Below are 5,892 nucleotides of genomic sequence, written 5' to 3'. Positions count from 1 at the left end.
TTAGAGAGGGAAAGGGGGAGAGAGAGAGAGAGAAAGGAGGGGAGAGAGTTTTAGTAGATAGATAGATAGATAGAAAAAAAAAGGGAAAAGAGAGAGAGAGAGAAAGAGAGGAGAGAGAGAGAGAGGAAGAGAAAGAGGAGAGAGAGAGAGAGAGCGAGAGAGAGAGAGGGGAGAGAGAGAGAGGGGAGGGGAGAAGAGAGAGAGAGAGAGGAGAGGAGAGAAGAGAGAGAGGAGAGAGAGATGAGAGAGAGAGGAGAGAGAGAGAGAGGAGGAGAGATGAGAGGGGAGAGAGACAGAGAGAGAGAGAGAGAGAGAGAGAGAATTTGTTAGTTAGAGAGAGGAGAGAGAGATGAGAGAGAGGATTGAGAGGAGATTAGAGAAATATTAAGAGAGAGAGAGAGAGAGAGAGGGAGGGACGGGGAGGGGAAGAGAGAGTTGAGAGAGGAGAGAGGAGAGAGAGGAGAGGAGGAGAGAGAGAGAGAGAGAGGGGGAGAGAGAGAGAGATAGAGAGAGAAGAGAGGAGAGGGGAGAGAGAAAGACGAGAAGAAGAGAGGGAGAGAGAGGAGAGAGAGGGGGAGAGGAGAAAGGAGACGAGGGAGAGAGAGGAGAGAGAGAGTGAGAGAGAGAGAGTTAGTGAGTGAGTGAGTAAGTGAAAGAGAGAGAGAGAGAGAGAGAGAGAGAGAGAGAGAGAGAGGGAGAGAGGGGAGGGGGAGAGAGAGGGGGAGAGAGAGAGAGAATGAGAGAAGGAGAGAGGGAGAGAGAGGAGAGAGAGAGAGAGAACGTCAGTTCAAATATCAAATAACACGAAGGGGCAGAATGTAATGCGTACTGATATGACTGTTTCCCAACATCAGAACAGGGTATAGTAAAAAGCCGGTACTGGTTTAGCATCGAGAGAGGAGAGAGAGAGAGAGAGGGAGGGAGAGAGAGGGAGGGAGGGAGGGAGGAGAGGGGGGAGGGAGGGAGGGGGGAGGAGGGGGGAGGAGGGGAGGGAGGGGGGGGGGGAGAGAGAGAGGGAGGGGGGACAGAGGGGGGGGAGGGAGACAGAGGGAGGGGGAAAGAGAGGGAGGAAGAAGAGGGAAGAGAAGAGAGAGGAGAGAGAAAGGAGGAGGAGTGGGGGAGAGAGAGAGGGAGAGAGAGAGAGCGAGAGAGAGAGGGGGAAGGGGGAAGGAGGAGAGAGGGGAGGAGGAGAGAAAGAGAGAGATAGAAGATAGATAGATAGTAGATAGATAGAGAGAGAGAGGGAGGGAGAAAAGAGAGAGGAGAGAGAGAGAGGGGGAGAGAGAGAGAGAGAGAGAGAGGGAGGGGGGCAAGGAGGGAGGGAGGGAGCGAGGAAGGGAGGGAGGGAGTGAGAGAGAGAGATAGATAGATAGATAGATAGATAGATAGATAGAGAGAGATGAAAGAGAGAGTTAGGCCCCATTCTGTGATCTCTTCGCCTCACAACCAAAAAAAGCCATGTGTGTCTTTTTTATACAACTCCACTGCCTCAGCCGACTCCAACAGGTTATAGCTGTGACGAAGTGCCCTTAAAAAACCCGCAATTCCACCATATGTTGTAAACATTTCCCATGTTTTATCCTGAGGGTCTGTGTATAATTATGTGTTTTTATACTAAAAAGTTCTTAGAAAATGCTTTTTGAATAAAAGTATGAATCGCTTCATTCGATATTCAAATGTCTAATGTTTTATGAAAACTCAGCAATTCTGTTTCCCTTTTCGCAAACATTTTAGTCTTGGGGAAACACCCAAAAAATCTTTCCCTTTCAGCAACTGTATATAAGGGATCCTGTTCCCTTGCCACGAAACCACCCTGTGACCATACGATCTGAAATTTTTATAATTCACATTTTTTCATGTTATCTATTATGAAATGTTTCAAAACGATGTTTGTTCATAGAAAAATTCTGAAGCAGTTTGACAGCTTCGCCACAAGATATTCAACAGTTCCCACGTTTGCATGAATGTCTGGCGTGGCTGCCATCTTAAATCTAAATATAACATGGCCACAAATGTATATATAAAAAAGGCATGAGAATGAATATCTTAGAACACGGTAACATGTCATTCTCAATTTTAAAATACAAAGCCTGATTATATCTTCATCAGAAACATGAGAGAGAGAGATTGAGAGAGAGATTGAGAGAGAGAGAGAGAGAGAAAGAGAGAGAGAGAGAGAGAGAGAGAGAGAGAGAGAGAGAGAGAGAGAGAGAGAGAGAGAGAGAGAGAGAGAGAGAGAGAGAGAGAGAGATGAGGAGAGATGATGAGAGAGAGATTGAGAGAGAGAGAGAGAGAGAAAGAGAGAGAGAGAGAGAGAGAGAGAGAGAGAGAGAGAGAGAGAGGAGCAGAGAGTATAGATAAATATATAGATACATCGACAGAACGAATGAGAATGAGAATTATGCAGCATATTTTTTTTCGAGTACAGTTTTCAAAACCTATTCGAGTTTTTCATTGGCGGAAAAAATTAAACTTGTATCACAGGAAGGAGTGAGCCTCGGCCATTTTTTTTCTTTTTATTTACCGTTAAAATTTGAAAGTCAACATACATGCAAATCTCAAATTGCGCGCGGCTGTGTTCGAACCCTTGCACGCACTTTCGCTTGTCAGGGAAACGGTAACTGGCGCAGGAAATCAGAAATATGAATATTTAGTAGAGAATTCATGTCTTTTTTGTCATGCCGTAGTTCATCAACGTTCTTTTTTCTATCAGTGTTTTACAATTTCCAGTTCTTTTTTTTTGTGTTCAATGAAATACAAAAAAAAAAAAAATACAAAAAAAATAAAACGAGGTAATTATCTTCACTATCTTTATCTATCGATATATGAATTTGCAAGAATTTAAAATACAAAAAAAGCTAAAACCTCGGGAACAGGCGAAATACTGAGACGAAATCCGCTAAATTAATCAAATTTTCGGCCTCCACGAAACGGACGAGTCCAATCCACGTGTCCGATTTTTCAGAAAAGAAATATCTCTCCATATTGCTCGTTCAAATAACACCCCCATCTCCCAGTAAATGTAAAAAGAAGAAAAAAAAAAACAGTGCAAAAAATTCCCCCCAAACAAAGTCAAGTCTTATAGTATACTTCCAGTACGGCCGGGATATATATGCATATAGATATATATTATCGGCGGGGAGTGCACAATGGCGGCGAGCGATTCGTATTCATGAAAAAGATATGGCCTGTCATTTCCTGGCTAGCGCGCGCTGCATGCTAATATGCGCCTTTTCACACGTGGAAATTTCTGACTCGCAATCAAACAACACCTATTATATGTACGGCATGTACTGCACGTACGTACGCATTGCATGGACGCGTACCATATGTGTACACGTGTAGGGATAAACACAATTGGTGCCAAAGGGTGGAAAGGAAAGCGGGCGGGGGATTACAAGCACACACACACATACTTACATGTGTATATGTATAGTACACACACACACACACACACACAAACCAACACACACACACACACAAAATTTAAAATATATACAAAATAAAATATAATATATAATATATATATAAATATATATAAATATATATATAATTAATAATACATAGATATAATATGTTTAAAATATATATTAAAATATAATATATAATATAATATATATAATATATGTAAAAAATTTTAAAAATATATAAATATATAAATATAAAGCATAGATATATATGATATAACATTATATATGCATATAGTATGTAACACACACACACACACACACACACACACACAACCACACACACCACATATAAATAATAAAAATAATATATATAATAAAAAAAAAAAAAAATTAATAAAACCACAAAAACAGAAAACCAAAAAAAGGAAAAATAAATAATATAATAATAATAAATAAAAAAAATTTAAAAAAAATATAATACATAGACACACAACACATATACACCCCCAACAAAAATTTTTTCACAACACACACACACACACACAAAAAATAATCCCACACCACCAACAAAATAATATAATATTATAAATATATATATATATAATATATATTTTAATATAAAATTTTTTAAAAAAAAATAAAATAATTAAATAAAATAATATATTATAATATATAAAATATATATAAACATGTATAAATATATATATTTTTAATATATAAATTAAATAAAAATATATATATATAAAAAATTATAATATATATTGGGTTGGGGGTTTGTGGGTGTGTGTGTGGTGTGGTGTGTTGGTGTGTGTGTGGTGTGTTTTTTGTTTTGGGTGTGTGTGTGTGGGTGGTTTTGGTGTGTTTATATATATATAATATATTTTAAAATTATATTATATATATATATATTATATAACTATATATATATATTATATATATAAAAATATATTTTTAATATATTAATATATATATAAAATAATATAAATTATATATATTATATATATATAATATATTATATATGGTGTGGGGTGTGTTGTGTTGGGTGTGTGTGTGTTGTGTGGTGTGTGTGGGGTGTGTGGGGGTGTGTTGTGGTTGTGTGTGTGTGTGGTGTGGTGTTGTGTGTGTAATAATGTATATATATATATAATTATATATATATAATAATATATATATATTATACATATATATTACACATGTATATTTTTATATATAAATTATATATATATATAATATATATAATATATATAATATATATATATGAAATATATATACTATGTGGGGTTTTGTGTGGGGTGGGTGGTGTGTGTTTGTGGTGTGTGTGGTGTGGTGTGTGTGTGTGTGTGTGTGGTGGTGTTTTTATACTTATAATATACATTATATATTAATATATATTATATTATATAATATAATATATATATATATATATATAATGAATAATTTTTTTATATATTACATATAAAAATTTTATTAAAATAATATATATATATATATATATTATATGTGTGTGGTGTGTGGTTTGTGGGTGTGTGTGTGGTGTGTGTGGGTGTGTGTTGTGTGTGTGTGTGTTTGATTTGTGGTGTGTGTGTGGGTGGGTGTGTGTGGGGGTGTTATTGTATATATATGAATGAAAAAAATATATATATAATATATAATAATATTTATATTAATAATATATATATAATATATAACATATATACATGTATAATATATATACAGTTACAGGATAATTTTAATAATATATATATATATATATATAAAATTATTATAATAATATTTTATAATAAAAATAAAATATATATTTATGTGGTGTGTGTGTGTTTTGGTGTGTGTGTGTTGTGTGGTGTGTGTGGTTTGTTGTGTGTGTGGGTTTTGGGTGTGTTGTTGGATATGGATATATGTATTTTATAAATAAAATTTTTATATTTTTATATAAATATAATATATAATATATATAATTTAAAGATTATTGATTTTTATATAATGCATATAATACATATATACATGTAAATATATATAACAAAAAGTTATTATATTTATTAATAATATATATATATATAATATATTATAATATATATATTATATATAATTGTGGTTTTGTGGTGTGTGTGTGTGTGTGTGTGTGTGTGTGTGTTGGGTGTGTGTGTGGTGTGTTTTGTGTGTTGTCTGTTGTGTGTGTGTGTGTGTGTGTGTGGGGGTTGTGTAGGGTTGTGGGGGGTGTTGTTGTGTGTGTATGTGGTGTTGTGGTGTTGGTGTGGTGGTGGTGGCGTTTATTTTATAAATATATTATAAATATATATAATTATATATATAATAAAAAAACACACACACCCCACCACACAAAACACATAACAAAGTATAAAAACATGTTATATATAGTATTTTAATATATATTATATATATATATATATATATATTATATTTTATTTTTTAATATATATATTATAAACAACACACAAACACAACACCACAAAAACACAATAAT

Source organism: Penaeus monodon, chromosome 13 (genome assembly GCF_015228065.2).
Source record: "Penaeus monodon isolate SGIC_2016 chromosome 13, NSTDA_Pmon_1, whole genome shotgun sequence".
NCBI lineage: Eukaryota > Metazoa > Arthropoda > Malacostraca > Decapoda > Penaeidae > Penaeus > Penaeus monodon.
The sequence above is the reverse complement of the archived record's forward strand: the minus strand, read 5'-3'. Positions refer to the sequence as shown.